The following is an 11,410-nucleotide window of genomic DNA, read 5'->3' as shown; positions in this document are numbered from 1 at the left end:
GCTGCCATTTCACGAGCGGGTTGCATCACCGGAGTAGCGATCAGTGAACTTGAATATCCCGGAGCTTGTGGTTGATTAAACTCAGCAGCCACCATTACAGGCACAGACGCGGTATCACGTTCTTCCTCCGCGACACCCACAGTACACAAAGAGCCAACAGTCAATAAAGCATCATCCATAAACTGACATAGTGACGAACGCGGACCCTCAAGTATAAGCTTAGACTTTAGCGGTTGATTAATGCCATTACAGAAAAAATCTATCAAAACACAGTCCGGTAAATCAGAGTGATAGGCAATGTCCAGATACTCCTGAATGTAGTCCTCGAGAGAGCGTGTGCCCTGCTCGAGGGCTAACAACAACCTTGCAGTGTCCATACCTGGCCAATGTTCACATGAGAAGCTGCTGGATCCTTGTGTGGCCGAGTATTCTGTTACGGGGTCGACGAGACGAGAGGCGTGCGGATCCATATGCAAAGCTTTATTTATAGAACAAAGTCAAAACAAGCAAGGTTCAGACAATGGCAAAGAGGTATATTGAGGGCAAGACACAAGAGAAGTCCAGTGAGCGGGCGTGGTCGATCTCCGGCGAACAATGTCCAAACAGGGAATTCCAAAGGGTTAATCCGAAACACAGGCTATGGTCCAGGCGAGGGGCAAACAGTATTCGAACAGGGCGAGACAATTCTCTTGTACATAATCCTTGAGCGCTCGCAAGCCCTGCTTGAGGGTTAATAACAGTCTTGCAGTGTCCATACCTGGCCAATGTTCACATGAGAAGCTGCTGGATCCTTGTGTGGCCTAGTATTCTGTTACGGGGTCGACGAGACGAGAGGCGTGTGGATCCATATGCAAAGCTTTATTTATAGAACAAAGTCAAAACAAGCAAGGGTCAGACAATGGCAAAGACCTCTGGTGGCAAGTGGATGGAAGTTCATGGACAGGATTCGTGACAGTACGTATGAGCTCAGACCCAGTAGATATTTTTCCTCCTTCTCACTGATATAAATCCATCACGCGGGTTATACTTACAGGAGTGCAAAGTTGTGTTTGGGACATAAAAAGATTTTATTTGCAAATCTCATTTTATTTATTTGTGAATTTAATTCATATTTGTGAAACCTTTTTATTTGTGGATCTCATTCTATTTATTTGTCAATGTGTTTAATTTTTTGTTAATCTCTTTACATTTATTTGTGGATCATAATTTATTTATTTGGAATTATGCAACAATCTCCATATTGCCAGGCCTTCTGCCGTCAATCTGAAGGTCTGGCTATGCGAGACTATGCCAAGCTTAACATATGCTGCAGGTGGAAGAGATTCCCAGTAACACTATACAACATTACTGGCACTGTGTGTAAGGCACTCTAGGTTCATATGGCATTACCACAGCCATAAATCCACCTTATTGCCTTTCCTTTTAAACACACTTTTAGAAGGTGTCCTTCGAGGACCAAGAACAGAATCAGGTCTGACAGTCCTAGCCAGGGATGAACTGGGACTAAAAATCAGCCCAGGACCTGCAGCCATAAATGCATCATAAATGACCTGTTATATGTCAAAAGATAAGTCAAAATTAGATTTCACAATTCATGACCCCTTCAAAAACACATTTTCGCTAGATTTAGCAAAGCGTGATCCCAAGCCCCCGATTGTAAATGAATGTGCTCCAGGGACTGAAATCTATAGTTTGCTGTAATCACTACACAGCTTTATGTGCAGAATCCTGCTAGCCTACTTTATAGCACACTAAACACTGCAGATTTATATGTAGCAGGTCAAGCTGATTAAAAATGTAGCTTATAATGAAACAACAAATAACACCTTTCAAATGAATATGGTTTGTATAACTTGTATGGTTTGTACAACTTTATTTTAAGGTGTTCTTGTTACACGTTACATGTACTTACTATTATAATAACAATTAATTATGCATTAATTATTGCAAGTAACCCTAATCCTAACCCTAACCATATAGTAAGTACATGTAGTTAATTAATATTACTCAGTACTTAAATGGCACATAATTACACTGTAACAAGGACACCTTAAAATAAAGTGTAACCGAATCTTCTTTCAAAATCAAACAAATAAACAAAAATCTTGCTAATCCCAAACTTTGCAATGAAGAGCATCACGTATAGGAGGTGATTATTAGTCTAATTTCTTGTCCAATATGATTTACAAAATGTGAGTTTACAAAAATAAATTCTTATTCTATGTAAAAATGGAACTGGGTCATTAAAATACTGTGTACCATTAATACAGAATTGGTCTATAGGCTACAGTACACGAATTGAGGGAGGCTGTGAAGGGATGGCGTCCCATCTGTTGAAAAAAAAAAAAAAAGCATCCCTTCTGTAAAACCACCATTTCCCCCGACCACCTCCTTTACATTATTATCGTCTAAAACCCATCATGCAAATTGAATATTAAAACTACAAACTACAAATATGCCATATCTAATATTCTAACAAGCTGCACACAGGGTCAAGGAAGTTTGTCATCATCTTTTGACTTGCAGTAAAACGAAGAGAATAAAAGATAAGATGACTAGTGATTCTGAACAGTCCCCTGACGAAACATTAGAAAGGATAACGGACATACAGTAGTCTATTTTATTCCATATTTTATTGTTGTCAAGGTTAAATCGAATTGTTGGAATGAATGCAGTCACCGAGGCTGTAATACACACATGCATATGCTAGAAGAATTTACACGTGTTAGCTCAGCTATTTTATTACGGCACTGTTTAAGCAACCTGCACAACAAGAAAACAAAACTCGACATCTGCACTCATGTCGTCGTTAATGACTCAAAAGCGGTGCTGTTGACGTATTCTGGCTGTTTCTGTCCATTTATGTAGAATAGCACGCGTGGAAGAATGCGTGCTGTACGAGTGACTGATGAACTGAAAGTGACAACTCCATTCAGAAAAGATGGGGCTCAAACCTAATGGTCATTTTGCACTCTCTGAGTTATTTTTATTACAACTTCTGTTTACAATGACTTTAAAGCATGGCAATACTGATTAGGCCAGCAGAAAAAACAGCATCTATATGTCTCACTACTACACAATATTGTCCTTGTTCTAGAAAGAGAATATCTCTACTCTGTTATTTGTTACTTGAACAGTCTCTTTAATAATGTAAACTGGACTCAAGTTTGGTCGGTGCCTCAAAGGAAATCACATTCAAAATATTTCATAGTCTACACCAGACAATTTCTACAACATTTAAGAGTGATATTGAAATAAAGGGCTTTGAAAGTTCCACTGAAACAATTTGCGTTTTTGGAAAAAAAGTTTTAATGTTGACAGTATTTTAAAACATTTAATTTATCCTATAAACATGTGATTTTAGGTTATTATATTGAGAATCACTAATCAAATTATGCTGCTTTCATTATAAATTGTATAAAATTTTTATGTAAATTCCATATTCACAAATGCAAATTTACAAATCTCAAGTCTCTTTTTTACAGTACTTTAGAAGATGGTTAAAATGTGTGTAGATGTAATATCAAAATCTAAAAACTGAAAAAGCAATATGCTCTTCCTTTGACATTTTCATATAAAAAGAATTCTTAATTGTGCTTATACTTGCCAATGTGCATTTGATATAGTAATATTAAAATGTCTTACGAGAATTTAAAATATATATAGTTCTATAGTTATTATAACTGATGTATCCTTTTTTATTCTTTTTTTTTTCCTTTTAATTTTTTGCTGCTGCGGTGAAATGTTTTCATTCCACATTTCACATCATCATTAAGGCAGTGTGAAACAGTAGTTATAGAAGTGTGGGTGTTTTTAATCTGTACAATCTGATTTTAAATGTTTATTCTTAAGCCAAAGTTCTCAGGAAGCAAGAACATTTGAAACTGAATTCTTATACTTGCTCGAACGGGTTTCTCTAAACTAATGGGAGATTAGCAAACTATAATGACACTTTTAAAAGTTAAAGTGTCAGTTTTGAAAATTGGCCCTCGAAACATTTGCATAAACACAATAAAATGGCTCATTGCGATGGGATGTGGAGCACAGCTGCAGGCCATGGAGATGGTGACCAAAACACAATAATTGTGAGTCAAATTTTTCTTGACACTGATCCCGTCTTGTATGGGGACTGTCCCAGAATGTGAGGCGTCCCTGGCAGCTTGTTCCTGTCCTTCTGTATCGTCACACGTCTGCATGCTGTATAATTTCCAGGCAGCAGCCGCTCTATTATTCGCGTGACATAATCTATTTGTCAGCAGCCACTCCTCAGTCTCTGTGCTGCATTGCTTACTAGGTAAATCTACAAAACGTTCAGGTTTCATGTAAATACAGCTGTCAATAGCGTGATTGTAGCGGGCAGTACACAAAAACACAACCGAGACAAAAAACTAAATAAACAGCGTAATGTAAGCAAGATGCTAAACCAAATGACCACAGCAAGGATGTCACAAAATTCTATATCCCATTTACTGAGATTACTGTCAAATCTTCTGTCAAGCTTGTTTGAGAGATAACAATGGTGAATATTCTACAAGTCACTGCTACACAAATCATTACACTGACAGAAACAATACGCTTTTTACGACGCCTTCTTGTGCGAGCAACAGACAGGCTTCTTCCAACCAAACATGTTGTTATGATATACATACAAACATGCAGAAGAAACACGCATCAAGACAAATAGCAGAGAAAATGTGTGGGTAAAGTAAATAGAAGGCAGTTTGTACAAAGCCAAAAGACAAAAAATAATAATTGAAAAAATGACACAAAAAAATATTGTATGTTTAGGTAATGGGTTTAAGTCTTCTTTTAAAAAAGCCAATGATAAGTAAGCAAGTAAGAACTTATTTTACTTTTAAAGCATCATTTATTGACTTCAAATCAGCTGCCAACATCGGAGAGTGCATATATTATAATAACTGATAACGTTTATTTGTCTTAAAAATCCTAAGCACAGCTTAACTGGTAATTGTGTGTTCTGATTTAGAATATATATATATATATATATATATATATATATATTACCAATTATTTAATATTAGTTTTGGATGATTAATGACAATTGTCAATATTTTTAGGAGTCACTCAAAAGTTAGCATCATTTCTAATCATATTAATAATCATGCACAATATTAAATGATCATGTTGTGATTCCATCATCAGCAACAGTGTGAGAGTGTGTGTGTGTGTGTGTGTGTGTGTGTGTGTGTGTGAGTGTGTGAGTGTGAGTGTGAGTGTGAGTCTGTGTCTGTGTCTGTGTGTTCCGTTTCAGTCTCTCTTTTACTTTAACTTTCACTGATAATCGCATTGACTAATACTCCTGTCCCTTTATGTTCAGGTTAGATATATCTATAGGCTAGTTTAGTTCGGGCGTCTCGGACTTTTGTTTTTCATATTTTTTGTTTCTCTAGTTATGCAGTGGTCTAAACTAATTAGCTTTCATGTTTCTTTTGTTATTGTCTTTTATTTATTTATTGTTTGTTTTCTTTTCCCTTTCATTTTTACCAGTTCCAGGCATTGGCTTATTTATATTTGTCCAGTGGTGGATTTGTTTTTGTTTTTGTAATATATATTTGAAACATGTTCATTCATTACAGACAGGATAAACAGACTCTCCCGGTCACTCACTTTTTTTTTTTTTTTTTTTTTTTTACATTTCCTTGCATTTGTACAGAACACACCTGTACACACAAATACCAGCTATTGTCTACTTTGTATATTGTTTTTGTAATATTTTTTGTATATTTCTATTTCCTATTTACTTATCCTGTTTTAATTATCTGTGTCACTGTCATTCTAAGTGCTGTGGAAGCTTCTGTCACCAAAACAAATTCCTCGTATGTGTAAACATTCCTGGCAATAAAGCTCTTTCTGATTCTGATTCTGTCATGAAAGCAAACCGTCCTCAGGCAGAGCATGTTATCTGACAGAACTGAAATGGACTACAACTACCAAAATGAAAGATGCCTCATCAATACCTCAACATTTACAATGATTTAGGTATTCTTTAGAACCATAATGAATAATGAGGTTGTTGGGAACACATTAATTGATGCCATGGGCCAAATTTAAATATACAATAAATATGTTTTCTTGTGAGCACATGACTTCACTGCAAAAAAATGCTTTTCTTACTTAGATTGTCTTGTTTCCAGCCAAAATATCTAAAAATTCTTAAATCAAGAAGGATTTTCTAGACAAGTAAAAATTATTGTCGTTTTCTGTTTGAAATAAGATTATTTTGCTTACCCCATTGGCAGATTATTTTGCTTGTTCTAAGCCAAAACTCGCTTAATTTTGACATGTTTTTTTTTCCTGAAAACAAGACAATAATTTTTACTTGTCTAGATTCTTGATTTCAGACTTTTTAGATATTTTGGCTGGAAACAAGACAAAAAATCTAAGTAAAAAAAGCATTTTTTGCAGTGTTTTTTACCTTGTTCTCTCACCATGTGCTCTTGTAGTCCCGTAGATTAGCGGAGCCCAGCAGGCGGAGCTGTTTACATTCGGAGACGAAAATCAACAACGCAAGAAGATCTGAGAAGTCCACGCGTGTTTCTGGTTTCTAGAACGAGTAGCGATCAATGGCGGGGCTCGAGTTGCTGTCTAGGCGGCCGGAGAGCGCAGGCGGACTGGAGCAGAAGGTCAAGTTTTTTAATAAATAAAAATAAAACAAGTAGATAGAATAGACGTAGAATAGAGAGTGCTGGTGTAGACAGTCAAAGTGTAGATGGAAGAGATTTGAATATAATTCACCAAAAATCACACAATGAAAAATAGTAAATAGCAACCACTGCAAATACCATATTATAAGAGTATTATGACATACTCATTATGAGTTTACAAAACACATTAAACCAAAACAAATATGGGAACATATGATTAATAAAAAAAAACATCTGTATTTAAAAATATAATATTGTATGCAATAATTAAAACTTAGACTGAAAAATGTTAGGCTCATTTTGAGAACAGAATATTGTACGTGCTTTCTGCACATGTAATTTTTTTCATATCTGGTAAGCGTGGTAAGATACGTGTTTGTTAAGTTACTTCGTTATAACAACTGTACAACTGTGTTGAAAATAAATACTGTTCTATAGTTCTATAGTACACACGAACTTCAGCTGATATGTTCGTATCGATCAGTGATGCGCTCACCTCGTACGGTCCGTACACCACAGCCAGCGCTTTAGTGTTGCCCTGCTCCAGTCCGCCTGCGCTCTCCGGCCGTCTAGACAGCAACTCGAGCCCCGCCATTGATCGCTACTCGTTCTAGAAACCAGAAACGCGTGGACTTCTCAGATCTTCTTGCGTTGTTGATTTTCGTCTCCGAATGTAAACAGCTCCGCCTGCTGGGCTCCGCTAATCTACGGGACTACAAGAGCACATGGTGAGAGAACAAGGTAAAAAACACTGCAAAAAATGCTTTTTTTACTTAGATTTTTTGTCTTGTTTCCAGCCAAAATATCTAAAAAGTCTGAAATCAAGAATCTAGACAAGTAAAAATTATTGTCTTGTTTTCAGGAAAAAAAAACATGTCAAAATTAAGCGAGTTTTGGCTTAGAACAAGCAAAATAATCTGCCAATGGGGTAAGCAAAATAATCTTATTTCAAACAGAAAACGACAATAATTTTTACTTGTCTAGAAAATCCTTCTTGATTTAAGAATTTCTAGGTATTTTGGCTGGAAACAAGACAAAAAATCTAAGTAAAAAAAGCATTTTTTGCAGTGTTTTTTACCTTGTTCTCTCACCATGTGCTCTTGTAGTCCCGTAGATTAGCGGAGCCCAGCAGGCGGAGCTGTTTACATTCGGAGACGAAAATCAACAACGCAAGAAGATCTGAGAAGTCCACGCGTTTCTGGTTTCTAGAACGAGTAGCGATCAATGGCGGGGCTCGAGTTGCTGTCTAGACGGCCGGAGAGCGCAGGCGGACTGGAGCAGGGCAACACTAAAGCGCTGGCTGTGGTGTACGGACCGTACGAGGTGAGCGCATCACTGATCGATACGAACATATCAGCTGAAGTTCGTGTGTACTATAGAACTATAGAACAGTATTTATTTTCAACACAGTTGTACAGTTGTTATAACGAAGTAACTTAACAAACACGTATCTTACCACGCTTACCAGATATGAAAAAAATTACATGTGCAGAAAGCACGTACAATATTCTGTTCTCAAAATGAGCCTAACATTTTTCAGTCTAAGTTTTAATTATTGCATACAATATTATATTTTTAAATACAGATGTTTTTTTTTATTAATCATATGTTCCCATATTTGTTTTGGTTTAATGTGTTTTGTAAACTCATAATGAGTATGTCATAATACTCTTATAATATGGTATTTGCAGTGGTTGCTATTTACTATTTTTCATTGTGTGATTTTTGGTGAATTATATTCAAATCTCTTCCATCTACACTTTGACTGTCTACACCAGCACTCTCTATTCTACGTCTATTCTATCTACTTGTTTTATTTTTATTTATTAAAAAACTTGACCTTCTAACACCAGCTCTCTCTATTCTATTGCTATTCTATCTACCTGTTTTCTTTTTATTTATTTATATATATATATATAAAAACTTGACCCTCTAACACATCACTCTCTATTTTATTTCTATTCTATCTACCTGTTTTCTTTGTATTTATTTATTTTTAAAAAACTTGACCTTCTAACACCAGCACTCTCTATTTTATTTCTATTCTATCTTCCTGTTTTATTTTTATTTATTAAAAAAACTTGACCCTCTAACACCAGCACTCTCTATTATATTTCTATCTACCCATTTTTTTATTTATTAGAAAATTGACCCTCTAACACCAAGACTCTATTATATTTCTATTCTATCTAGCCTACCTGTTTTCTTTTTATTTATTAAAATTTTTTTTTTTATTTATATAAAAACTTGACCCTCTAACACCAGCACTCTCTATTAGGGCTGCACGATAAATCACATGCAATATTTAATGCACATCTTGTCAGTAAAGCCCCAGTAAATCTCCATCACGTGTGTGCTTTCACATGGAGCAGCATTTACTACACAGAGCCGTTGTTCACTGACGGTAAAATCACTCTCACCATATATATATATATATATATATATATATATATGCACGATTTATCGTGCAGCCCTACTCTCTATTCTATTTCTATTCTATCTCTTTTTAATTATTATTAAAATAATAATAACTTGTACTGCGTTAGACTAATCAGGACTTGTCACAGCACTTATAAATTATTGCTCTTTTGTTGGTTTGATTGCTTCTATTGTGTAGGACAGTGTGTCAACAGTTACTCAAAAACAATTTCTGCTCCAGACACCTTTAAAAAACCTTCTGTTTTGTGTCATTTATCCATACTATCCTCTGTGTTTATTGTAACATAACAAATCTTTCCACCTCCCTGTAGACGCGAGGCTCTCGCAGTAAATCGCTGCATGATCGCGTGGTCATTAACTGTCAGTTCAGCACGGCTGAGAGGAAGAGACGTCCACACGGAGACCGCAAGTCCAGCGAGATGAGCCTTCATCTCAAACAGACCTTTGAAGCTGCGGTGCTCACCGAGCTCTACCCACGATCACAAATCGACATCTACGTTAAGGTGTCTATCCATCCATCCATCCATCCATCCGTCTGTCTAATCTAGAAGTGCTAATTGTGTGTGTCCAACTTTACTAAACTTTAGTAACTGGATATTATATATTAATATTTTTTTCCACTATCACTGACATAGATTTTTTTTACCAACATCAGTCCTAATCATAACTACCAAAAATTCATTCATTTTCAGAATTTTAACCCGTTTAACCCAGAAGTTTGTTTACATAATGCCACTTTTGTTTTTTTATGAAAAACACAATACATCAATTATTTTTCAATGCTAAGCAGAATTTTTTAGGAGTTATTACAGTCTTGGATATGTCACTGATTAGCAACAACATTAATTTTGATGCATTATCATTTCTTGTGCACTTTTCCTTTATGTCCTGAGTGTAATATTTTTTTGTACTTTTAGTGTAAAATAGATTCTTAAAGAAAATGAGGGTGAAATATTAAAATTTCACCAAAAAAATACACATCTGACCAAATTTATGCTGTTTGCATTAACAAAATGTACAAAAATGTTACCAAAATGATCAAAAACAAAAATATCTCTAAGGACACACAAAACTTAATACAGGAAAGTTTTTTCCTACAAGAACCGGCCCACTATGGTCTCCACAATTTGATTTATAATACCTTACTTCACCTCCCATTAACTACAGTAGCACTGCCCACAAAAATGCAAAGTGGTTTATGTATATCCCAGAGTTTATCTTCCAAATTAGTTCTTTTGATCAATTTTTTTAGTTTAAAAGATGAATGCGATTGACAAATCAAATAGAACTTGTAAAGACATTTCTTAACAGATGCTCTCTTTCCAGAGCTACTCAAAATACAGTGTACAGATCACATCACGTTATCCCTGTCTCTCGTCCTGTGCTGTAGATTCTGCAGGCAGACGGTGGGAACTACAGTGCTTGTGTGAATGCTGCTACTCTGGCTCTGGTGGACGCTGGTATTCCCATGCGTGACTATGTGTGCGCCTGCACTGCCGGCTTTGTGGAGGACACGCCGCTGGCCGATCTGTGCCACGCTGAGGAGAGCGGAGGAGGAACGTCTCTGGCGCTGGCCCTGCTGCCCGCAGCGGAAACATCGCCCTGCTGCAGATGGACGCCCGGCTCCACCAGGACCACTTGGACGCTTTAATAGAGGCAGCCATGACGGCGTGTAAAGGTCTCAGTAAAGTCGTTGTGCGTCAGCATCTCGAAGAGGTTTCCGTTCTGACCAGCGATTGAAAAGGAGAGAGGCTTTGATGGGAAAATTAACTCACTGAAACAGACTGTGCTCCCATTGTAGAACTGAAGCCTACATTTAGCTGAAAGATTTGAGCAACAACAAAATCACGCCATATAGAATATCTACAGAAAATCTGTGTTTTGTAATAATAAAGATCTCCAGTTTTATTTAAAAGGTTTTGGTATGTTTCTAAACAGCTGACAACAGTTTTTCCTTTTGTGTACCTCTGTACACTAATAAAATATAAACATTTATTCCACATCTATTGTGTACTGCCAGTATGTGCAAGTCTGTTTGTAAAAATTACAAACTGTCTGTTTGTGAATAAACATATCCTAAGGTTCGAGAGGAAGTTTCAAGGGATTTATGAGTTTATGAAAAGCTATTAAAAAAGCACTAGCTTCTCTAATCTTTTTGTATTCTAACTATTTGTTTTCTTTTTATTTATTATAAAATTAACTAAAGAAAACAAATTCTGATGTTCCGTCAGCGCCACCTGCTGTCAGACAGTGGATTTACGCTTTTATTCAGCCTGACTGCTGTTTTTGTTCAGACCAATGAGAAA

The 11,410-nt window shown here is 36.2% G+C and overlaps 1 pseudogene; it reads left to right on the top strand.

Moving 5' to 3' along the window:
- The first annotated feature begins 7,863 nt into the window (after positions 1-7,863).
- On the top strand, positions 7,864-11,108 carry LOC107671677 (exosome complex component RRP41-like; annotated as a pseudogene).
- Positions 11,109-11,410: the final 302 nt, after the last annotated feature.

Source organism: Sinocyclocheilus anshuiensis, unplaced genomic scaffold, assembly GCF_001515605.1.
Source record: "Sinocyclocheilus anshuiensis isolate Anshui unplaced genomic scaffold, SAMN03320099.WGS_v1.1 scaffold524, whole genome shotgun sequence".
Classification (NCBI taxonomy): Eukaryota; Metazoa; Chordata; class Actinopteri; order Cypriniformes; family Cyprinidae; genus Sinocyclocheilus; species Sinocyclocheilus anshuiensis.
Note: the sequence above shows the minus strand (reverse complement) of the source record. Positions and strands in the feature narration are given on the sequence as shown.